General features: G+C 58.1%; 2 long non-coding RNA genes across 2 annotated transcripts; both read left to right on the top strand.

Annotated features, from left to right (window-relative positions):
- Positions 1-6828: 6828 nt before the first annotated feature.
- On the top strand, positions 6829-9864 carry LOC123386785. The gene is made up of 3 exons (XR_006601217.1): positions 6829-8032; positions 8122-8209; positions 9551-9864. It is a non-coding gene; the product is annotated as an uncharacterized LOC123386785 (long non-coding RNA).
- An 8261-nt stretch (positions 9865-18125) lies between these two features.
- LOC123386784 lies at positions 18126-21942 on the top strand. Its single transcript, XR_006601216.1, has 3 exons — positions 18126-19572; positions 20276-20359; positions 20637-21942. It is a non-coding gene; the product is annotated as an uncharacterized LOC123386784 (long non-coding RNA).
- Positions 21943-25256: the final 3314 nt, after the last annotated feature.

Here is a 25256-nt window from a genome sequence, read left to right as displayed (position 1 = left end):
AAGCTCTTTGTTCTGACAGTTAATTGGTCCCGTTGCTTTTCCGTGTGGACCTGCCACTTCCTCTGTGTAATGACGGGTCCGTCTTTTCTTCCAAATCTGTACTTCTTTTATTTTTTTCTTGTCCTATCGCTTTGGCCAGTCTTCCGCTGCCACATCCCCCCACGTCTTGACCTCTTGGTGGCCAACGCCCGCAGGTCGTGCCCCCCGAGGGTCAATCTGTGTGCCCTCGTCCTGAGCGGGCCTCTCCTGTCAGGGACCTCCCCTTGTGTGTGCGACAAGCGAGCTCACGGTCGGGAGGGGCCGGCAGGGGAAGACGGGCCGGGACTGGCCGCAGCCGAGCCGTGTGGATGGGCGGGACGAGGGCTGGGGGTGGGGGGGGGGGACACTGGTCACCCGGGAGGGAGCCCACGTCTGGCTTGGGGGCACCAGGGACACCAGTCACTGTTCCCCAGACCTGCCGGCCAGGTCCCAGGCTTTGTCTCTCCTTCTCCTGGGGGGCTGAGCGACACTGTCCCTGCTGGCCACCAGTCCCAGCTCCCTCCCGACCCTGCCCACCCTCCATGCCTGTCTGTCCTGGGCTTTGTGTAAGGCCCACATCCTTCATAGTCTGGCCCCTGGCCTGGCTCCCGCCCGGGTGGCTCTGTCTCTGTCTTCTCCTTTTGACCAACACCTCTGGCTCCTTCTCAAGTCTCCTATATCCCGAGACTCCCTCGCTCACTCCTTTCACGCATCCGTGCAGGTCCACAGGTGTTTCCTGTGACCTACTGTGTGCCAGGCTCTGCGTCAGGACAGCAGATGGGGACAAAGGGTGAGCGTCCTCTGTCCCCTCCCAGAGAAGAGCTGAGCAACGAAGGAGTTGCCAGCGTGCAGGGCAGGCTGCCTGGAGGAGGCGTCTTACAGCACGTGCAGGCCAGGGCTGCTCCTGGGCGGACAGCCTGAGGCAAGTGGACCAGCCTGAGGAGGACAGAGGGAGGCTGGGTGGCAGGAGCCCCTCGGAGAAGGCCGTCAGGCCCCCAGATAGGTGGGTGGGGCACCAGGCCGGCCACAGCAGTGGACACCGTCCTCCCCCACAGGGTCCCGAGGCAGAGGGGCTCGGACAATGCAGCAGAGGAACCACGTGAGGGCGGGAGGAACCAGCCAGGTGGGGCTGTGAGGGTAGGCATCTTGAAATTCTTAATAACTTTTGAGCCAGGGACCTTTTCATTTTGCACCTGCAGGTCACGTGGCCAGTCTTGGGGAGAAGGCAGGCAGGTGCAGAGACCCCAGGCGGGACTGTGTTCGGAGCACTCAGCGAGGGGGCCGTGGGGCAGGTGGAGAGGGAGAGGGGCTGGTGGGGTGAGGCCGGGAAGTCACCTGCCGGGGCCTGAGCAGGGTGACACCATCTGAGTTCCGTGGGGGCCTCGTGGCCACGGAGATGGCTCCGGAGGGCAGGGGCTCGGGGGCGCCTGGGGGCTGCCGGGCCGCGGGTGTGTGACGGGTGTGTGGAAGGGTGGGACTCGCGGAGGACGGCGAGGTTCTGCGAGCCGCCCTGCCGCCTGGGGGTGCCGTGTGCTGCTGGCGGGCGGCGGGGTAGGGGGTCCTCGGGTTGACTCGGAGAGGGGACGGGCCGGGAGGCAGAGCAGGGGGCGGGGTTAGAGGCGGTGATGGGCCCTCCCCCACTCTCCTGCGCACACACATGGCTCCCCCAGCCTGGAGACAGGTGTGTGCCCGGCTGGTGCAAGGGCAGGCCCGGTGGGGCCCCCGTTCTCGACTCCAGGCAGTGTGAGAAATCGGGTTGCCCCGGAAGTCCTCCTGATAGATTCCCACAATCAACTGAAAACAAAACGCACGATCTTTTCTTCTGATGAGAAAAGGCAGATTTAACTGGAGCTGGTCAGCAGTGGGGCCAGAGCCAACGCAGAGACGTGGGTGGAGAATACGCTTGAAGGCGTTTGAAAGCGATCGTAATTCCCCAAACGATGTGCATCGTGACGCCTTCGTGTTGCGAACGTGGAGCGACGCTGACGCCTTGGCCGCCAGAGCCCGGCACCCCCACACGGCGCACTTCTCCATCTCGTGGTCGCTATGCCTTCGTTAAGTCATGTCGGGGGTGGCGTTTGCTGTCATGCTTACAGTGACTGTCCCAGGACGTGGTCCTGGGAGCTGGGAGGTGGGGCCGCGGGTGGCTGGGGACGGGGGGCCAGGCGCCGCGGCCTCGTGGGACCTCCACCAACCCTGCTGACTCCACGTGCGTCATTCCACTCACGGGGATGGCCCGGACCCGTTATCTCTCCCACTTCCTTCCCGTAAGGTCTCAGAAGCCAGCCCAGCCACAGTCCGCGATGACTCTTGGTGCTGTGAGTGTCGAGTAACGTCGAGGTGCCCCGTGGCATTGGCCAGGCTGTCCTCGACTCCACTGAGGTTTCTCAAAGGCCATTGGAGCCCTGGACCTAGACACCAGCTGCATGAGTGGTGGTGCTCACTGTCCTTTGCTGTGAAACCAAACAGCCACAGAGGCAGCAGCTCGGGCAACGCTCGCTTACCGTCTCGGGGTGTCTGCGGGTGGGCGGCCGGGCACACAGGCTGGGTCCCCCGCACAGGACTCGCACGGCTGCCATCTTATTGGGAGCTTGGCTGGGAGGACGGGCTCCGTGCTCACTCAAGATGCTGGCCCCGTTCAGTTCCTCTCTGTTGTAGGACGGTGGCTGTGGTTTCTTGCCAGCTGTTGGCCAGAGACTGCTCCTTGGTCCCAGCATGTGGTGCTCCCAGTGAGGCTGCCTCCCTCAGCTGAGGAGAGAGCAACCCAGGAAGATGGGGTTGCAGTCCAACATAATGTGACCACGTGCACAAATCCGTGTACCCCCATCACTCTTACCATATTTTCTTGGTTAGAAGCAAGTCACGGGTCCCACCCACACTCAAGGGGAGGGAGCCACACAAAGGCATAGACACCAGGATGTGAGGATCTGGTGCTTGTCTGCCAGGCTCCTTCAGGCAAGGCTTACCACCCAGTGGTTTGAGCCCCCTGCACAGCTCCATATGCCTCCTGGGGATAGAAAGGCCATGGCACCCCTTGCTAGGTTTGCCAAACTGGCCTGAACCTCACCTCGCTCCCTGCCCAGCTCCTTCTCCCTGCCCTGCCTCACTTTCTGGGCCTGGTGTCTCTCTCTATAATGCCTTCCCCTCCTTGACTGCCCTACCTGTCAGCAAATGTAGACATGTATGCACCTAACAACAGAGGGTCAAAATATATAAAGCAAACCCTGACAACACTGCGAGGAGAAATGGACCAGTCTGCTGTTAGAGTTGGAGATGGCCACAGCCTCTACCAGAAGTGGACGGAACCAGCGAGCAGAAAGTTGTAAGGGTATGGTGGAACTCAACAACACCATCAATCAACTGGATATAGTTGACATCTGTAGACAACTTCATCCAACAACAGCAGAACACACATTTGTCTCAAGGTCCCATGGAACATTCACCAAGATTGACCAACATTCTTAACACTTTCACAAAAGCCTAGAAATCACACAAAGCTTGTTCTTAGACCACAATGAAATTAAACTAGAAATCAGTAAGAGAAAGATAGCTGGAAAGTCCCCAAATAGTCGGGGAATAAACAACACATAGGTCAAGGAAAAGTCTCAAGAGAAATTTAAAAATTTAAATGACAATGGAAATACAAGTTATCAGAATTGGTAGGATACAGCAAAAGCAGTATTTAGAGGGACTTTTCTAGAAGAAAGCACATGTTAGATAAGAAAGAAGATCTAAAATCAATAATTAAGCTTTCACCTCAGGAACCCAGAAAAAGGAGAGCAAATTAAATCCAAAGTAAGTAGAAGAAAACAAACAATAAAAAACAGAGCAGAGGGGCTCCTGGCTGGCTCAGTCGGTGGAGCATGTGACTCTTGATCTCAGGGTTGTGAGTTTGAGCCCTGTGTTGGGTGTAGAGACTACTTAAAAATAAAATCTTAAAAAAAAAACAAAACAGAGAAGTTAATTAAATTAGAAATAGAAAAATAAAGAGAAGATTAGTGAAACTCAAAGTTGGTTCTCGGAAAAGATTAATAGAATCGATAAGCCTTTAGGCAGGCCAACTAAGAAAAAGAGAGAGAGAATACACAAGTTACTAAGATCAGAAAGATGGTTCATCACTACAGATCCCATAGACATTAAAAGGATAATAAAGAAATGGTAATGAAGAACTCTATGCCACAAGTTCGAGAGCTTTGATGAAATAAACTAATCCCTTGAAGGATGGGATCTACAAAAAGGCACACAGGAGAGATAGACGATCTGAATAGGCTTATATCTATTAAAGAAATTAAATCAATAACCTATAAGTTTCCAAAACAGAGAGCACCAGCTCCAGATGACTTCACTGGTAGATTCTAGCAAACATTTAAGGAAGAAACGTTATCAGTTTTCTACAATCTGTTCCAGAAAATAGAAGCAGAGACAACACTTTATAACACGTTCTATGAGGTCACGTTACCCTACTACCAAGACAAAGTCATTACAAGAAAAGAAAACTCAGACCGATATTTCTTACCAACATAGATGCAAAACGATTAACAAAATATGAGCAAATCAAACCCAACTCATAGGCATGCGAGGCTAGATCAACATTCGATAATCAATAAATGTACGGCATCACATCGTCAGGCTAGAGAAGAAAGACCACACGATCATACTTGTAGATGCAGAAAAAATATTTGACAGAATCCAACACCGACTTATGACAACAGCTCTCAGCAAAACAGGAATAGGAGCAATCCTCCCCAACTCGGACAAAAAACCCACAGGGAGCGTCATCCCTGATGCTGAGAGACTAGACGCTTTCCCACTTGTGTTTGAAGGCTCAGTGCAGAGTCACCACCTCCAGGAAGGCTGTGGACACCCTCTCCCTCTCCCTCGAGTGAGGGGCCTCTCGTCTGGGGTCCACAGCGACTTGTCATCCGTATGTCCGCTGCTGCTCTAGGCTGTGAGCTCTTTGATGGTGGGCTCGCCGTCCCTGAGCCTGGCGGGGGACTCTGTGCAGCCAATGGGTGCTGAAGGAGGGGTGACGCCACCCCAGAGGAATGAGGTCAGTTCTGCAGGGCAGTCCAGGCAAAGAGTTTTTGGAAGGAGGAGCCAAATCTGGGTGAGGGGCAAGGTTTAGACGTTTATTGACCGGTGTCAGAACGCAGCATAAAGGGATTTATACAGCGCGTTGCCTTTTGAGTCTGGCTTCTCTCTTTCAGCACGACGCCTCGGAGACGCATCCACTTTCCTGTTTGCCTCGGAAGTTCATTCTGCTGGATTCCACCGTATGGACACCTGGGATTATTTTCTCAGTGGCTTTGGGTTGTTTCTGGCACTTGCCATGTGCACGTACAGATCACATGGAGGGTGTGTGTGTTCATTTCTCTTGGGTCAACACCCAGGAACTGGTGGCTGATATGGCAAGTGTATGTTCGACTTCATGAAAAACCGCCAATCTGTTTTCCAAACTGGCTGCCTCATTTTACGTTCCTGCCAAGGATGGGAGAGACTTCTAGCAGCTTCGCGTCCTTGCCAGCACTTGGTATTTTCAATTTTTTAGAGAAATAATGGTGGAGAGTTTCCCCAATTTGATGAAAACTACAAAACCACACATTTAAAAATCTCAATAAACTCCAAGCACATGAAGAAAAGCACATGTCAAGGTGCACTGCTTAAAACAAATGCTAAAGAGAAAATCCCAGAGGCGGGCAGAGGGATGCAGGTAAAAACGACAGGCGATTTGTCTTCAGAAACAACGCAAGCCAGAGGACAGTGGCGCCACATTGTTAAAATGCGGCAAGACAAATGCTGCCAACCTAGGACTCTATCCTGTCAAAATATTTCTCAAAATTGCAGGCGAAATAAAGACTTTGTAGCCATATGAGACCTAAAGAATTCGTCTCTAGGACGCACAACGTGGCCACGAGGCCGTCTGCTCATTTTGTGGCTGCCGCGGCTCCGACCTGGGTCTCAGTGTCCGGCTGTGGGGGACACTGGCCCGCGGCTGCCCTCCTGAGGCATGGACGCCAATACACAAGCCCGGATAATCAGAAAGACAACCTTTCTTGGGGGAGCCAGGGACCCCGAGATGGTCCGTTCTCTGACCCGCATCCCGACACTGGAAGGTCCCACAGCACCGAACTTGGTCTCCTCCCGTTGGGGCCACCAGGCTTGCTGGCTGCCGGCTCTCAGTTGTGTCCCGTCACATCGCTGTCCATCCTGCTCGTCTTCTGAGGATCCAGCCGTCTGCCCCCCGGAATCCAGACAGCTGGCGGTTCGAACCTCGTTCCAGGCCCAGCCGCCCCCGTGCCCACCCGCACAGTTCAGTGCTAGCTCCTCCTGGGCTCAGGTGGAGGCCCCTCCCCACCCCCCCCACCCCTCCCCACACCGGCTTCACCCCATTCCCATGCTGCCCCTCCCCTCCCCACCCCTCCCCATCCACCCCCATCCCATATTCACCCCCTCCCCACCCCTCCCCATCCACCCCATCCCATATTCAACCCCTCCCCACCCCTTCCCACCCCTCCTCACCCCTCCCCACCCCTCCCCATCCACCCCCATCCCATATTCAACCCCTCCCCCTCCCTTCCTACCCCTCCCCACCCCTCCCCACCCACCCCCACCCCATATTCACCCCCTCCCCACCCCTCCTCACCCCAGCAGGAGCCCTTTCAGGCTCAGAGGCTGTAGTTTCATCTGAGGCTTTGGTCTTGATTCTTGTTCTCAGTGGGAAACGCACCCAGGTGAGCTTTGGAGCAAGCTGAGGGTGTTTGAATCCTGTCTGTTCTTCCGGGAGTCCTGCCAAGTCGGCCACAGGGTCTGTCTGCTTGTCCCCAGCACACGGGGGGGGGGGGGGGGGGGCACACACAGCCTGGAGTGTGAGATGGGGCCACATCCGGCTTGGCTCCCGGGGGCATCGGCACTTTGGACCCTTCCCTCCTGCAGCTCCGATCGCCACCTGACATCAACGTCACCCTTCGGAAACAAATGCTGCCTGTCGGGTCAGGCCAAATGCCAAAACGCGCAACGTTCACGGTTTAGAAAGTCTAATAAGACCCCAGCTCTCGGCTCCTCCCAGATCTTCACTTAATTTGCTTATCTTGATCTCCGAGGATGTGGTGAAATTTGCTCCTCTGTAAGTTCACACCTGTCAGGCCTCAACACTCAGCAGGTGCAGACTTAGCAGGTGGCCCTGGGACTACGGGGACACCCACCCTACAGCCCGCCCGCTGCTGTCTCCGAGAAAACACTTTGAAGAGATTCTAAAAACAGTGTGTCTACCTCGATTATACATCAAATCCTAGTTAGTGGTCCACTTCCAGCTTTGTAGACAAATAGCTATTTCAATCTCTCCGTCCCCGTGCAGTGATCACAGGTGAATAAGGATGTTCCAGTCCTCCTCGTCTGTGGGAACGTAAGTCGCCACCTTCAAATACACTATTACTTTCCAAGTTACCCTGTTGGAGTGCGGGGCCTGCAGGGAGGCAGGAGGCACTGAGTGTGTGCTCGCTGGTCAGCAGGGGCTGGTGGGGGCGGGGGCCTCCTCGGATCCCTCAGGGCGCGGTGAGGGACATCCGGGGACTGTGGGGGGCGGTGCCCTCCAAAACGGAGAGGAGCCTCTGGCTCTCCGGGAAGTTTGCAGCCAGCTGGGGAGCATCAGGGGCTCCCTCCCTCGGGGACAACGGGATCCTGCTCTGTGTGTGGTCTTTGTGGCCTTCAGAAGCCACCACCCCGAGACAACTGTCCACTCCCAGATGTCCTCCCCCAGGCAGGCCCTGTGGCCCCAGCTGCAGCCAGGGCGCCAGGGCAGCCCCGGACTCCGCGGGGACAGGCTCTCCAAGGTCACTGGTGTTGTGTTGCTTTCTGCACCTGCGGACGTCTTATGTGCCCACTGGGTGCTGTGTGGACAGGACAGGGCCTCCCTGCGCGGGCCTCCCTGAGCCCTGAAAATGTCACCGTCACAAACGCGGTTGGGCTGCTTATCGTCCGATGTGTGCTTTGTGGGAAAAGTTGCGAAGTTGCTCAGGTCTGTTTAAAGCCTATTTAAAGAAGCTCTTTAATTGCTCTGTGGACATGCACTGATATTTGTTAATAAAAATACGTTTTGCTTAAAAGTACGAAAATATATCGAAGATGTTCAGAATCTTGAATTTATGTGAAGCAGCTGATCTAAACACGAACCAGAGAAGAGAAGAGAGTCAGGGTGAGTTCTGTGGGGAGGGACTGGGTTTTCCGGGGCTGGGGGGCAGCTCTCCGGCCCGGAGCGGGTGCCTGGGCTGGGCTCTGGGCAGACCCCCCACTGCTGGGGGCCCCCCTGTGTCGCTCCCGTGGTGGCTCCGAGCGGGGATCACGTGATCCCCTCCTCACGCGTTGGGCCCTCAGGGGTCGGCCCGGCCTCTCGGGGGCCCACAGACTGCCCCCCCCCCCCCCCCCGTAGGCATTCAGGGCCCGCTTCGGGGACAGAGGTGCCGCGGCTCCAAGACCCTCTCCTTCCGGCCCCTTTGCCCGACGCCCCCCAGGCTCCCCGGGGCTTTGTCTCACACACCCTGTCCCGACGGCCTGCTCTCCCCGATTGGCTCGGTGCCCCCCAGACTCAGGCGTCGTGGGAAGAGGCCCAGGGTGGGGTGGGCAGCCGGCTGGGGTCCCCCAGGCCCCCGGGGAGTGTCGCGAGCAGTGGGCGTTTACTGCGGCATCTGAGAAGCTGGGTGTGGGTTCTTGGAGCCTGCCGCCCCCCCGCCCCCCGCCCCCGCCCTGGGGACGGCCCCACCTCCCCCGGGTCTGCAGGGTCTGCTGCGCCCCTGGCCCGGCAGCGGCTTCCACACGGCCAGCAGGTGGCAGGAGTGCTCTTCGCCGGCCCTGCTCGGCTGCTTTGCCCAAACCTCCCACCAAGTGATTCCGCGAATCCCAAGTTCGGGGTGGGGAGTGTAAGATGTTTAACAGGAAAAGGCTAAATGATAACTTGGGCAGAATTGAAACGTGGCCTTGGACTTTGAAATGATGCTGATTATTGACTGGGGAAGGACAGGGCAGCAAACCTGGGGGGTCTTGGACTCTGGCCTGGGGGTGCAGGTGGGGGTGTGGGGGCGCCCCCGGCTCTTCCTGCCTCTTTTGAGTCTCACGGACCCCGTGGGCTTTTCACACCCACATTGGGGGTGTTCTGTGCTAGGCCCCCAGGGCGAGTAGGGTGCTGCAGACCCAGGGGACACCCCCCAGCCAGCGACAGGGCTTGACCCAGGTTGGGGGGCGCAGGGGGTGGGTCGGCCTGGTCAATCACGGTATCAGGGAAACTCCTTCTGCGGAGGGTGTGAGGCTGGGAGGGTGAGGACCCCGTCTCTGCAGAGCCTGGAGTGGGGGGCCTGAGGAGGGGTGATGCAGGGCTGGGGGCACTCACGGCCTCTCTGCCCCGCACCCATCCCCAGAGGGGGAGCTGACCGGACGGGATCCTTCTCATTGTCATTCACCCCAGGAAGCCAGCCCTTGGGGCCCACATCAGGGGAGGGCGTCACTATTTGGGTGGCTGATTCGTGTCCTTTGTTCCCCCCAGACTGCGGCCTCGGGCGAGGCTGCGCGGTGAAGCCCCCTCTGGACCCCCGGCACAAGGCCTGGGACACAGAATGTGTGCAGTGAACACAGCTACGAGCATGGGGGGTCCCCGTGCCTCCCAGGTGCTGTGGACACGCCCACACGGTGGCCCCCCGAGAAGCTCTGTCCGGGGACCGTGGCTGAGGAGCGAGCCCGGGAGTCAGGAGCGATCCAGGAATTCCTGGTGGGGTCACGGGGACCCCGGAGGCTGCAATCCCCCCACCACCCCAGCCCGGGTTCCCCTCTCCACCCCTTCTGGTCCCCCCTCCACCTCTCTGGTCCCCCGCTCCGGTCCCCCCGCCACCCCCTCTGGTCCTCTCCCCCCCACACTGGTAAACCTCAGGCTCTCTGGTCCCGCCTCCACCCCCAGCCCCGTCCCTGCTCCGTCCCCATCCCATGCCGCACACCTGCCCCCCAGTTTGTCCTGCTTCCTCAGGATACACAGGAAGGTGACTCATTGCTGGTGGGGCTGTTTGCTAGAGAGGCTCCCGTTCTGCGCAGCTGCCCCACCTGGGGACCTCCCCCGCCGACCCTGGCCCCTTCGGCTGTCAGGATTCTGTGCGGCCGGGGTCTGGGAGGGGCTCGCGAGCCCCGGCAGGTTAATGGAGGAATCCGAGCGTGTGAACGAGGGACGAGGGACAGGGAAGGCGTCTTGGCCGCGCCGTGACCCTGTGTCCTCAACCCTCTGTGCCGCTCCCAGCACCAGTCACACACCCCTGCTCACGCGCCCGGAGACCAGGGGAAATTGGCCGAGCTCATCAGGGAGGCCTCCAACAGGAATCCCTCGCCGAGGTGTGACTTTGGGTGTGTCCAGGGCCTGCTGGGAGTTAGGGGCCCCCTGGCTGCGTCCCGGCTCTGCGGGGGGGAGCACCCGGCAAAGGGCAGGACCTGACCTCTGACCTGGGAGCCCCCCCCCGGGGGCCACGGCGGTCTCTGGCCCAGCTTTGCACGGGCCCCTCCAGGGTGAGGGCGGGCCCCCTGTCCCCTCCTCTCCACCGGACAGCGCTCCCCTCCGGGGCCTGAGCTGCCCTCCGGGCAGGGCGCGTGTGCCCTCTGCAGGCTCAGACCCCGGGCAGCCTCCTGCAGCCCGAGCCTGGTCGTAGTCACGGTGCACAGCAGGTAAGGCGAGCGTGTTCACGAGCGTGTCCACGCACACAAACCCGCCTCCTCTTGCCCCCGCCTTCCCCGTTCCCCCCCCCCCCAGGGCTCCGTGCCTCAGCCGACCTTGCTTTGGGCTGTGTCGGGGGCTCTCTTCCTCCTGCGACCTGCCCCACCTGTCCAGCTGCTCAGGCCGGACACCCGGGGTCTTCTTGGCCGACCCCCACGCGTCCCCGTCTGCAACGTCCAGACACGGCTCCTGCCTGTCTCCTCCGCCTCCCCCCTGCCCCAGCCGGGGCCACCCCTCTCCCGCACACGCGGCACCTCCCTGCGTCTGCCCCGTCCCTGCAGGCCACCTCCACAGGCCGCCCAAGGGGCCGCGCCAGCCCTCCCCTCCGCTTGGACCCAACGAGACTTCGCGGCCAGCGCCCTGACCCTGTGGCCCTGACGTCCGAGCCCCCGAGGCCGCCCTTGATCCTGCCCGCCACCTCTCTGTCCCCTTGCTGCTGTCCTTCAGGTGGGCCCCACTGGTCTCCTTCACGTGTTTGCTCCTGCCGGGGGCCTCCCGCCCCCAGGACGGTTCCTCAGGCTCTTTGCGGGGCCAGCTGCTTCCCACGCCGGCTGCCTCTCAGAGTTCACCCCGGCTCCGCTCACTGGTCTCCCTGCGCGGAGCCCGTCGGGGTTGCCCCCTCGTCTGTGGCCTCGAAGCTCCCAGGGGGCTGGACCTGGTCTGGTTCCCCCTGCGTGGAGCCGGGAGCCTGCGGGTCTTTAGTAAGTGGCCGTTCGCAGTGAAGGCTTTCTCCCTTCGGACCCCGGAGGACCCCTGCCATCCACATAGCAGCCCAGGCCACTCGTGTCTCCCCACTGCGGCGGGGTGCCCTCAGAGGTGGGGTGGGGGCCCACGTGCCCGCTGACGTCAGCTTGGTTGAGGGGAGTCTGGCCTGTCTGCGAAATACTACAGTGAGTCCTGGGGGTGGTGAGCCCTGGGGAGGGGGAAGTGAGCCCTGGGGAGGGAGGGATGAGCCCTGGGGAGGAGGATGAGCCCTGGGGAGGGGGGAGTGAGCCCTGGGGAGAGGGGTGAGCCCTGGGGAGGGGATGTGAGCCCTGGGGAGGGAAGGGTGAGCCCTGGGGAGGAGGATGAGCCCTGGGGAGGGGGAAGTGAGCCCTGGGGAGGGAGGGGTGAGCCCTGGGGAGGGAGGGGTGAGCCCTGGGGAGGGGGGAGTGAGCCCTGGGGAGGGGGAAGTGAGCCCTGGGGAGGGAGTGTGAGCCCTGGGGAGGGGGAAGTGAGCCCTGGGGAGGGAGGGGTGAGCCCTGGGGAGGGGGAAGTGAGCCCTGGGGAGGGAGTGTGAGCCCTGGGGAGGGGGAAGTGAGCCCTGGGGAGGGAGGGGTGAGCCCTGGGGAGGGTGAAGTGAGCCCTGGGAAGGCAGGGGTGAGCCCTGGGGAGGGTGAAGTGAGCCCTGGGGAGGGGGGTGAGCCCTGGAGAGGAGGATGAGCCCTGGGGAGGGGGAAGTGAGCCCTGGGGAGGGAGGGGTGAGCCCTGGGGAGGGGGAAGTGAGCCCTGGGGAGGGGATGTGAGCCCTGGGGAGAGGGGTGAGCCCTGGGGAGGGGATGTGAGCCCTGAGGAGTGGGGGTGAGCCCTGGGGAGGGGGAAGTGAGCCCTGGGAAGGCAGGGGTGAGCCCTGGGGAGGGGGATGAGCCCTGGGGAAGCGGAAGTGAGACCTGGGGAGGGGGGTGAGCCCTGAGGAGGGGGGATGAGCCCTGAGGAGGGGGTGGTGAGCCCTGGGGAAGGGGAAGTGAGCCCTGGGGAGGGAGGGGTGAGCCCTGGGGAGGGGGAAGTGAACCCTGGGGAGGGGGTGTGAGCCCTGGGGAGAGGGGTGAGCCCTGGGGAGGGGATGTGAGCCCTGAGGAGTGGGGGTGAGCCCTGGGGAGGGGGAAGTGAGCCCTGGGAAGGCAGGGGTGAGCCCTGGGGAGGAGGATGAGCCCTGGGGAAGCGGAAGTGAGACCTGGGGAGGGGGGTGAGCCCTGAGGAGGGGGGATGAGCCCTGAGGAGGGGGTGGTGAGCCCTGGGGAGGGGGAAATGAGCCCTGGGGAGGGAGGGGTGAGCCCTGGGGAGGGGGAAGTGAACCCTGGGGAGGGGGTGTGACCTCTGGGGAGGGGATGTGAGCCCTGGGGAGGGAGGGGTGAGCCCTGGGGAGGGGGGTGAGCCCTGAGGAGGGGAGATGAGCCCTGAGGAGGGGGGATGAGCCCTGGGGAGGGGGTGTGAGCCCTGGGGAGGGAGGGGTGAGCCCTGGGGAGGGGGGGTGAGCCCTGGGGAGGGGGGTGAGCACAGATCCCGATGCTTCCAGGGGTTCTGGATGCTTCATGTGTTCTCTCTCCCTGCAACCAAAATGCTTCTAGTAGAAAGGAAAAGATGGCAGTCATTTACACCATAGTGTGAATTTATCACTAATAATCTTACATTTTTTTCCTTCTTTTATTTTTCAATATGCTTTTTTAATGTTTAAAACTTTTCATTTTTGAGAATGATAGAGACAGAGCATGAGCAGGGGAGGGGCAGAGAGAGAGGGAGACACAGAATCCGAAGCAGGCTCCAGGCTCTGAGCTGTCAGCACAGAGCCCGAGGGGGCGTTTGAACTTGTGAACTGTGAGATCATGATCTGAGCTGAAGTCAGATGCTCAACCGATTGAGCCACCAGGCGCTCCTAATCTTGTATTTACTTAAAAAGGCTAATGAAATATTTCAGTTATACAGAAGACTAGAGAAAATAATGTGAAAGAAACTCACACGCCCGCCATGCCTGTGAGCGGGTTTGCCGCTTCTCTGCAGGGAGTCGGGCGTCAGAGGCCCGTCTCTGCCTCCTCGTGGGAACACCTTCTGGAGTGGTGAGTCCCTCCCACGCTGCTCGTCCTCCGTGGGGTGACCCTCGAGGATACAGCGTTGTTTGTGTGATACACAAATTTGCATAAGTGGGATCACACCGTGTGATTCCTTTCTCACCTTTTTTTTTGCCGCCCAGCATGCTGCTTTGGTGTTCATTCAGGGTAACAAGCCCAGCATGCTGCTTTGGTGTTCATTCAGGGTAACAAGCGTGTTATTTTACGGCATGAGAATTACCGCCTCACCTACTGAGGGGAGCCGAAAGCCCCGGTCCCGGCCGTCCTGGCTGACGGAGCCGGGAGGCTCGTCCTCAGGGCTCCGCTCTTCAGGGGCATGTGGCACGCACCCAGCGTTTCCAGGAACTCGAACCTGGAGGTGGACGAGGCATTTTCTGGGCACCCTCTACCCTCTTGCCGGCATGGGGACTCCTCCATTGACCCTCCGGTGTGAAAGCGGTCCTGACTTGTTCATCCAGACCCACAGATTCCAGGGGCTCTGAGAAGGGGGCAGAGGTACGACGTGCTAAATGCCATTTGATGGGATCGGTCCATTCCTAGAGGTCAGAGGCCAACGTGGGACAGCATGGGCATCAGCACAGGCATCCCCACCTCTGCCTGGGCCTCTTGGAGCAGCTGGGGTGGGAGCGTGGCCTCGATGAGTGCATACGGTTAGGTTGTTGGAGAGAGGTGACCTCAGGGCAGGGGGGAGGTGGAGAGGGTCTGGGCAGAGGTGACCCACAGGGCGGAGGGAGGTGGAGAGGGTCTGGACAGAGGTGACTGCAGGGCAGGGGGGGGAGGTGGAGAGGGTCTGGACAGAAGCGACCGCAGGGCAGGGGAGAGGTGGAGAGGGTCTGGGCAGAGATGACCACAGGGCAGGGGAGGAGGTGGTGAGCGTCTGGGCAGAGGTGACCGCAGGGCAGGGGAGAGGAGGAGAGAGTCTGGACAGAAGTGACCACAGGGCAGGGGAGAGGTGGTGAGGGTCTGGGCAGAGGTGACCATAGGGCTGGGGAGGAGGTGGTGAGCGTCTGGGCAGAGGTGACCGCAGGGCAGGGGAGAGGAGGAGAGAGTCTGGACAGAAGTGACCACAGGGCAGGGGAGAGGTGGTGAGGGTCTGGGCAGAGGTGACCGCAGGGCAGGGGAGAGGAGGAGAGAGTCTGGACAGAAGTGACCACAGGGCAGGGGAGAGGTGGTGAGGGTCTGGGCAGAGGTGACCATAGGGCAGGGGGGAGGTGGTAGGGTCTGGACAGAAGTGACCGCAGGGCAGAGGAGAGGAGGAGAGAGTCTGGACAGAAGTGACCACAGGGCAGGGGAGAGGTGGTGAGGGTCTGGGCAGAGGTGACCATAGGGCAGGGGAGGAGGTGGTAGGGTCTGGACAGAAGTGACCACAGGGCAGGGGAGAGGTGGTGAGGGTCTGGCATGGGGCAGGGGGGATGCAGGGAAGGGTGGACAGGAGAGGCTGGGGACGGGCCTGAGGGCCGAGGAGGCGGTCAGTTGGCGGACGGAGGAGCCCCAAGGACAGGGAGCTTGGGCAGAGGGTTACGTCAGGGGCTGTCACGGGCTCACTCCCGGGGACAGCGGTGGGCCCCCCGGAGGCCACCGCATGTACAGCTGGGTGGGTGGTCTGGGCTAGAGAGGGGAGTTTTAGGAAATGAGAGAAGAATCCCCCTTCTGGGCTGTCAGTGCAAGGGTCGCAGCGTGCCCGCCAGCAAACAAGCGAAGTTTGCCAAAGTTATAAAAACAAAGAAAGGCCCGTTTACAGTCTCCGGAAATCGTCTGAAGGATATGCAGCAAATGAGGAAACATGTGCTCAAGAAAACTCACTGAAACTTGTCGAGATCCTCTCCCTTCCTCGCGGCCACCGACCAGTGTGATGAAGTTCTGCTCTGGGCAGATGTGGCCCGGGGGGGGGGGGCGCTCGCTTTCAGCTCCCAGCCACAGGTCAGGGTGTGTCAGCGGGGGCCGCCCGCCAGCGCCCTCGCCCTCCCAACTCCAGTGGAGGGTGTCCCCCCTCCCCCCGCACGTCCTCCTGTCCCTTCATCATATGGAGGCTGTACCCCCTGTGGTGGGCTGGCCAGCCTGGGCCGTGACCACTCTTGCCCCAGCTGCTTCATAGGACAGAGTCCACGCCGGGAGAACTGACCGTGAAGACCAGAGGCTACCGTCCCGCCCGGTGTCCGGAGGAGCGGCTCAGAAACGCAGACCCGGGAGAGGCCGTCAGCAGGAAGAGAGCGCACCAAAATGTCTCCAGAGGAACTGACTTCATTTGAAACAGAGTGAGGAAGTTCAAGCCCAAGTTGCCCTTCTTGGCCCACAGCAACTCGCTAAGCACCGGGCCAACGAGCGCCCTGGCCGGGACCCAAGCAGGAGACACCTCCGAGACCCCCTGGGTCAGAACAGTCCTCCGAGTCCTCAAAACCCAGCCCTGCCTGAGTGTGCTGGGGTTATTCCCGGGCAATTCCCGCCCAGCACAGTGGAGCAGCCGGCTGCTGATGAGCGGAGCCTGGCAGGCAATGGCACTGGAGGCGAGGCGGGCAGCGGAGCAGAGGGGTCAGGGGAGCCCTGCTAATCCTCACAAGGGTGACTGCCCAAGCCCGAGGCTGAGCCTCTGGGTGCGACACCAAAGTGGACGTCCCAAGCAACCCGGCCAAGACCACAAACGGACAGACAGACAACAAAACAATCTGAAAATCCATTAATGTAATCTGCACCATCAGTAGAATAAGGGACAAAAAAACACATGATCGTGTCTGTGGACGCGGAAAGAACAGTTGACAAAATTCAAACCCCTTCGTGATAAATGCACTTAACAAACAAGGAACCAAAGGGAAGTCCTTCAACCCGACCAAGGGCATCTGTGAAAAATGTGCAGGGCACTGAAAGCTTGGAGACTGACCGCTCTCCCCCTAAGATCAGGAGTGACAGAACGTCCACTGTGCACTGGAGGGTCCCTGGGGGGTTAGGTGAGGAAAGGAAACACAAGGCATCCGTGTTGGAAAGGAAGAGGTAAGACTGTCTCCGTTTGCGGATGACGTGGTCCTGTGTATGTGAAACCCAAGGGATCCCCTGAACCCTGGTGGAGCTAATAAATAGTTCAGCAAGTTGCCAGTTACAAGATCAGCATGCAAAATAAATCGTTTTTTCCGTTTAGTCGCAATGAGCCAACTAAAATAAGGACAACAGTCCATCCACAAGAGCATCAAAACGAATAAGTAAGGAATCGGGAATAAGTTTAACCACAGACGTGCACACTTACACTCTGAAAACTATAAAACATTGTTGAAAGGAATTGAATCTAAATAAGTCTAAAGATAGATCTAAATAATAATCCAAATTATCTAAGTAAATATCCACACAACCTAAATTGGATCTTAAATAAATGGAAAGACAGTCATGTGTATGGGCCCGGAGATTTAATACTGTTAAATGTGGTAATACTTCCCGCAGTGATCTACAGATCCAACGTGATGGAAATCTAAGCTGACCTCTTTGTGTGCATAGAAAAATGCATCCCAAACTTTGTATGGTCACATAAGGGGCCCTAAATAGCTAAAACAATCTTGAAAAAGAAGAACAAAGTTGGATGACTCGCACTTCCTGGTCTCAGAACTTACTATGGAAGCTGCAAAGGTGAAGACAGTCTGGTGCTGACACAGGACGGACGGCTGGTCCGGGGGAGAGAGTAAAGAGACCCAGGACCGAAACCTCACCTTTGAGCTCCACATTCAAAGGAATAAGTTCGGATCCCAACCTCACACCAAATACAAAAAGTGAGTCAAAATGAATCGGGGACCCAATTGTAAGAGCCAAAACTATAAAACTTTTGTTTTACCTAAAAATTTTATTTGGAAGTTATCTCTACACCCAAAGTGGGGCTCGAACTCGTGACCCCGAGATCAAGAGTCACATGCTCCCCCTATTGAGCCAGCTGGGTGTCCCCAAACTATAAAACTTTTAGAAGGAAACATAGGTGTAAATCTTTGTGACCTTGGGTTAGGTGAATGGTTTCTTAAACATGACACCAAAAGCATAAGCAGCAAAGGAAAAAATAGGTAAGTTAGATTTCGTCAAAAGTAAAAACTTTTGTGCATCAAAGGAACTATCAAGAAAAAATAGCCCAGAGAATGAGAAAAAATATTTGCCAATCATACATCTGATAACAATTTGTATCTAGGATATATAAATTATAGAACGTGCAATTACAACTCAGTAGTAAAAAGGTAAATGAATTTAAAAATGAGCACAGCTTCTGAACAGACATTTCTCCATCGAAGAAGATACGTAAACGGCCAACAAGTGCAGGAAAAGACACTCGACGTCATTAGCCATCAGGGACACGCACATCAAAAGCACAAAGAAGTGAGCGCCTGGGTGGCTCAGTCAGTTAAGCATCAGACTTTGGCTCAGGTCATGATCTTGTGGTCTGTGGGTTTGAGCCCCACATCGGGCTCTGTGCTGACGGTTCAGAGCCTGGAGCCTGCTTCAGATTCTGTGTCTCTGTCTCGCTCTGCCCCTCCCCTGCTCATGCTCTGTTTCTGTCTGTCCCCAAAATATACATAAAAAAAAAATTAAAAAAAAATAAATAAAATCTTAAAAAAAAAAAGCACAAAGAGGTACCGTTTCATACCCACCAGGATGACTGCCGTCTGAAGGACAGGTGATAAAAAGTGCTGGCCAAGGCTGTGAGGCCATCGGAAGCCTCCCCCCTTGCTGGTCAGAATGGCATGTGGGGAACCCACTTTGGAAAAAAGTCTAGCAGTTCCGCTGGTTAAACGTAGGCTGATCGGATGACACGGTAATTCCACTGCTAGGTATTTACGGAGACAAATGACAACATGTCCTCACACAAAATCTTGCACATTAACGTTTGTAGCGGTGTGATTCACCCTAGCCAAAAAAGCCGAAAAATCAGATGTCTGCCAGGTGTAAGAGACGTGATGTATCCAAACAATAGAATATTATTCGGCCATAAAAAGGGTTGGAGCACTGACCCACAGGACAGCCTGGTGAACCTTGCAAACGTGAGTGACAGATGTCGGTCACAAAGGGCCATGCGGCGTGTGGCTCAGCGGACAGGAAATTGCGAGAACGGACAGATCTGTGGATATGGGGCGTGAATTTGTGGTTGCCCGGGGCTGGGGGCAGGTGGAGGGCTGGGGTGAGGGCGAAGGGAGCAGGATTTCTTTCTTCTTCTTGGGGTGATAAAAATGTCCACCTCCAATCGGTTGTGGTGACGGGTGCACAGCTCAGTGGATGCACTAGGATCGTGCACTTTAGATGGGCGAGTTGTACGGGACGTGAATTATATCACAATAAAGCAGTTAAATAGCATGACAGACTAAAACCGTTAACCACAGTAAGAGCTCCTGCATCCACCCCACTGGGAGGCGGGGGCAGGAGGGCACGAATCTGAAGACATTCAGCTTTTGGGTCCCAAAGATGAAGGCCATGTCCATGCCACATGGTCTTTCTGGGGCCCGAGCCAACTTATCATTTTTATGGAGTTGCTTTTCCACTTATGGCCATATTTGTAATTAGTTTGGAAACCATTAAATGTCTTATGACTCTTGTTTCTTTTAAGTCAAAATTCTCTGCTAATTACTAACCATAATTTTAAAGACAGAAGGGCACAAGCTGAGACTTGGTGCACGTCTCTCTGACTCGTGCACATGTGTATGGACTTTTCATTAGCCTGGCGATGAGGTTATGCATATGCATGAACTGAATGTTCTCTTTTCTCTTGGCAGGGATGCTGACCTCCTACCCCAGAGCCTAAGACAAAATCAGACCCACACCAGGCCACGCAGGGCTGTTTGGAGAAGGATCCAGGTGTCTGCATTTCCACTGCTGTAGGGGCGTCTGGGCTTCAGGCGATCTACGCCCACTTGCCTCTCAGCCAGGGGACATCTCCTTCGAGGGTGCTATGACTGGATGGATGGGTTCAGTCCAGCCCATGAACCAGGGAAACTGGTGCCAGATGGGGCCAAGGGATGTCATGAAGAATTGGCCAAGGTAGGAGGAGGATCCAAGTTTTCTGAATCCCTGCCAAGTTCTTCTGCCACCTGCCCTTCCCTGGCCATGGCACAGGCCTGCCTGTGTCCAGTTCTGGCCACATGTTAGGACTAAACTCCTTTGGCCTTGTTCCCTAAAACTAAGAGGGTGACTGATTCCCTAGGAGACCTTGGTGTGAAATGTTGTCTCTTTGATTCACCCATCCATCCATCATCCATCCATCCACTCATCCATTCATCCACCCATTTGCCCATCTGTGCATCCATCCATCCATCCACCCAGCCAGCCACCCAACCATTCATCCAACCATCTATCCATCCATCCATCTGACCGACCATCCATCCATCCACCAATTCATCCATCCATCTGTCCATCCATCCATCCATCCATCCACTCTTCCATTCATCCTCCCATTTGCCCATCTGTGCATCCATCCATCCATCCATTTGTCCATCCATCCATCCATCCATCCATCCATCCACTCATCCATTCATCCGCCCATTTGCCCATCTGTGCATCCATCCATCCATCCACCCAGCCACCCACCAATCCATCCATCTGACCATCCATCCATCCACTCCGCCCCCCCCCATCCATCCATCCATGCCACATTACTAAGGGCCACTGGGGCAAGAGGGGGATTTGGGCCCCTGTCTGGGTGGTTTTCTCCTGTATGACACTCCCATGGTGGTGTTTTACCCAGTGACTCTTCCGGGACTGAGTGAGGAGAGATGTGACCCGCAGGTGTCCGACCACAGTGATGCCTCTGGGATTGGAGGTGGCCAAGGTGGGGATTCAGGCCTGCCTGGCTCTGATGGAGGGGGTGGGGAGGGGTGGACATCTTGACTTGGAGGACAGAAGCCAGGGCTGTGGAGGCCTGTCTAGTGTGTTTGGGGGCGGGAGGGTGGTTGCAGGCCCTGGGGTGCGGGTGGGGAGAAGGGAGCTGGGCCCTCCGGCCCTGTCTCCCCCGCGCTGACGCCCTGGCCTTGCCCCCCCAGCCCTGCCACCCCCTGCCCTGCCTCCCCCTGTCCCCCACTGGAAACTCATGTTCCCTTGATCTTTAGAATGTGGGGAAACTGAATTTTCCTGTCTTTGGACAACTCAGAGATGGCAGATGAGCTCCAGCCCGCACCTGCTAGGAAGCTGTAGCTGAAGCCTCGATGCTGGGTATCCTCCTGTGAGGTCTGGTCTCCTGGTGAGAAGGTGCTCCTGTCTCAGTAGTCAGGAAAGTGTTGACTGAGCCCTGATCTCCACAGGGATGCTCAAAACGATTCCACTTAGGGGCATACACTGACGTGTTCTGAGGACAGGACCGCTGACACAGCAGCCGGGTCAGCTGTTCGCTAGGGTGTAAGTGGGGAGATCCTGGGGCTCCCGGGCTCTGATTTAGTCGGCTGAAAGGCAGGACGCAGGGAGCCCCTCCTCTTCTCAGGCGTCAGCGCCTCATCCGTTCTGGCCGCTGACTGCCCCCATTGCCCACTGAGCCTCAGAGTATCTTCTGTCCAGTGGGGAGGACGGCCCACCCGTGTGCCCACAGGCCCAGCAGGCCACCGAGTCATGACCCCCCTGACTCGTGTGAGCCCGAGTTCAGACTGTGAGTGTCATCTTTACACTTCCATGTTGAGACCTGCACCTCCGGGAAGCCTTCCCAGGTTAGCGTCCTCTTGGGGCTCTGCTGGCCCCTGTCCTGTGTGTGCGGAGGGAGAGGCAGACACGTATAGCAGCAATCCCCGGACGGGAAGCATGCCTGGTTGGGGCTGGCGGGTGAACGGGTGCGACCGGGTGTGGCGGTGCCCAGGACTGCCAGGGAAGGCTCCTAGGAGGCCGCGTGTGAGGGGACCACTAGGAAGGAGGAGGCAGAGGAGCAGGAGCAGGGCACCAGGCGAGGGGTCTGCGAGGAGGGTGGGGGAGGCAACAGGTGGGCGACCTGACGACGGGCAACCCACCGGCAGGCAGGTCCCCCCGCACCCCCCTGCCAAAGGCGACCCGGGCAGGGGGGCTGGGGGCTGAGCTGGTGGCGTGGGGGGAGCGGCGGAGGCGCGGCTTGCCCGGCTGTGGGGGCCCCGGGACCTCCACGTTCTGCGGGCCTCAGCAGCCTGGGGGGGGGCGGGGCTGTCCCTGGTGGCTGCGACCTCCTCCTTGCAGGCAGAACACGGACTCTGGGGGCTTTAGACCCCCCTCCAGAATCTCAGGCAAAGGAATTTGTCAACATGCAGCTTCGTTTTGCAAAACAAGAGATTTCCTCTGAATGGTATTTGCAGCTGGACGTGAACTCTCGCGTTTTCAGGTCTGTGATCCACACTCGTTCGGAAACCGGTTCCCATTCAGCCTCATCCTGTGTTGTATGAAATAAAGTCAAAATTGCTAACACGTTTCCTTGTATTTCCGTCTGGGAAGGGATATGAATAAGCGGCTGGGCCGGCAGGACACGCAGCTGCTCGCTGCTCTCGCCACGGCGGCCGGAACTCAGCCCCCAGGCGGCAGGACCTGCTCAGGACATAGCGTGACTTTGGGCTGAGGACGCGGTGGCCGGACAGGGCCCCGAGGCCGCCCAGCAGGGCGCCGCGAGGTCTGTGTGGTTCTACAGGCAGGAACCCACACTCCTCTGTGATCCGACGGGGCTGCATCTGCCCGCTCGGGGCGCTCACCCCTTCGCGCCAACACTGGTCCGTTTCTGAGCAATTCTGCGTCCCGGAAAAGGCTTTCTTCCATTGAACTGAAGCCCAGCACTCTTAGCTTCCTCCTCCCCTTGCCCCCGGGGCCACCGTCCCGTGCTCAAGGGCGCCCTGCTTCTTCTTCCGCTCCCCCGGCTGGTGCTCTGTTAGGGCTGGCTCGAGCCTCGCGGGTGCCCAGCCTGGGTGAGAAGGAGCCAGGAGCCCGGGGGGTTGGCTGGGGGTTGGTGGCGGTGGGCAGGGACAGCCCCCGCAGTTGCTACACCCCTTCCGGCCCCTCCGGCCCCTGAGAACCCGGGTCTGTGCAGGAGCCCCGTCGTCTCCACCTCTGTCCTTGCAGAAGAACCCCTTTTTCCTGCGGGCAGCAACCCCCTCTCCCCGAGTGCTTGGCTGACGGACCCGGCGCTGGTCGGGGACTCAGACAGCGCCCCTCCCGCTCTGGGAGCCAGAATGCGGGGCTGGGGCCTCTGTCCGCCCTGCTCTCCCGAGAGGCCCTCAGGGCTGGACACCTCCTTCTCTGGGTCCCCGGCACAGACACTGGGCTCCCTCAGCAAATCACCCGGATTTATTCTGTGCGATGAGGTCACCAGCCGAGGGCGGGCAGGGGTCGAGTCCTACAAGACAGTGAATCTCTCTGCGGTGGGGCTCAGGGGTGGACGGCCAGACCTCAGTTTCCCCGGGGGAAGGAAAACTGCATCCCAGACGGGAACCAGGCCTGCCGTGGGCCCGGCTCCGCCCTAACCCTCACCTGTCCGTGCCCTCCCCGGACCCCGCCATGGCCGCCCCTCCCTCCACGTCAGCGTCTGTTCATGTTTGTCACAGGTCTGGTCTCCCCTCGTCCCCACGGGACACCTCATCTGACCTTCCTCAGGAACGAGGCCGGGTCTTTCAAACGCAAACATAGCTTCGGATGCACAGAAAATGGGCAGATGCCCACCTGGGCCCCAAGCCGAGCGCTTGAGGATGGTCGCTGGGGCGGCCGCTCCGGGGTCAGCAGAGCAGAGCAGGGGTGCGAGATGCCAGCGAACCTCACGGGGGCGTCTCCCTTCCGTTTGTCACCTGTGGATAAAGACGAGGATGCCCCCCACCTCCCCCCGCCCCGCTATGGGGGATCGAGGTCAGCATGGGTTACGCCCAATGTCAAGGACAGCACAGCGTCATTTGGGGGGGGATGTGCAAGCTCCTTCCAGAAGCAGACCTTCCTTGTGGGTTGCGGCTTCCCGCTGAGAGCTGTGACCCCCCCGCCCCCCGTGGAGACGGCAGCACCTCCTGAAGGCACACCCGTGGCAGGCGCACCACCTCACCCGCCTGCACCCGGCGTGAGGCCGCCCCCCACTCTGTCCTCACCTCGGATGCCGAGGCTCCCCCTTCCCTCCCTCTGCCCCCTGGGGCATAGCACGGCAGGGGGTGGTGTCCCCGTCCGGTCACCTCCATTCCAGCCAGATCTGACGTCTCCTGGGGGGTCTCTAGGGTGTGGGGTCCGGAGGAACGTCTCCCAACTCCCCGGGTCTCCCATCCCAGACCCCGGCAGTTAACTCTGGGGCAGGTGGCAGCTGGGGGCTCCCGCTGACAGAGAGGCCAGGACCGGCTCCAGGGGACCACGTGCACGGACCCAGCCGGAAGGTAGACAGGAGGGTCCTGGGGGTGTGAGGGGAGAGCCCTGTTTCCGTGTCTCGTTCAGGTGGAGGGAGGAGGGGGAGGCAGGTGCAGGGGTGTGTGTGGGGGGGTGGAGAAGCCCACTGGGGTCGGAGCTGCTGTGAGGGTCTCCCTCCAGCTCCTGCCCTGGACCCTGGGGACACTCAGCCCGGACGGACCCTCGTCTGTGCTGTCCTGACACCTGGGCAGACTGGAACTATCTATATCTTCCGGAGGCACAGAGATACACAAGACATACGAAAGGAATCCAGAAATATGTATTTGGTATTTCTGAATATGAATGTAACTAAACTAAACAGACAAATGTATTTAAAAATGTAAGGGAAAGCTTGGGGCACCTGGGTGGCTCAGTCAGTTAAGCGTCTGATCTCCGCTCAGGTCATGATCTCACAGTTCCTGAGTTCGAGCCCCGCATTGGGCTCTGCACTGACAGCACGGAGACTGCTTGGGATTCTCTCTCCCTCTCTCTCTGCCCCTCCTCCGCTCATGCTCTGTCTCTGTCTCTCAAAATAAATGAACACATAAAACAAAACAAAACAAAACAAAACAAAATAAAATAAATAAAATGTAACGGGAGGTTCAACAAAGCACCGAAGTCAACAGCTCATTTAAAGGATCCCGCACCACGACCACGTGGGAGTTGCTCCTGGGACGCAGGGAGAGATCCACCTCTGACGATCCAACGTCACACAGATTAACGGGATGAAGGAAACCTTAAGCACACAATCGTCTCAACTGATACAGTAAAAGCATTTCCCAAAGTTCAACACACTTTCATGATAAAAACAGTCAACACGCTAAAAACAGAAGGAAACTCTCTCAACGTAACGAAGGCCAGATACGCAAAAACCCACCGCTAACATCGCAGTCGGCGGTGAGGGGCCGAGAACTTTCCCCCAAGACCAGCAGCGTGGCAAGGACGGCCGCGTCCACTGCTTCCATTCAACATGGTACTGGGGGTTTTAGCCAGAGCAGCTGTCAACGAAGAAGTAAGGTCATCTCTGTTTGCAGGTGACATGACCTTTTATGTAGAAAACCCTAAAGATTCCGCAAAAAAGCCTGATTCGAATTAATAAATAAAGTCAGCAAAGTCACAGGAGATAAAATGAACACACAAAAATCAGCTGGCTCTGTCTACACCGATAACGAACCATCCAACAGCAAATCAGCAATTGCACTGACACTCGCATCAGAAAGAGTAAAGACTTGGGAATTAACTTAACCAAGGAGGTGGAGGGCTTGGACGTGAAAGCTACCGGCGTGGCAGAGGGAGTTAGCGACCCAAATAGACGGAAAGGCACCTGTGCCCGTGGATTGGAAGGCTTACTATCGTTAGGGTGTCAGAACTGCCCGAAG

Source organism: Felis catus, chromosome B4, assembly GCF_018350175.1.
Source record: "Felis catus isolate Fca126 chromosome B4, F.catus_Fca126_mat1.0, whole genome shotgun sequence".
In the NCBI taxonomy this organism is placed as follows: Eukaryota; Metazoa; Chordata; class Mammalia; order Carnivora; family Felidae; genus Felis; species Felis catus.
The sequence above is the reverse complement of the archived record's forward strand: the minus strand, read 5'-3'. Positions and strand labels throughout refer to the sequence as shown.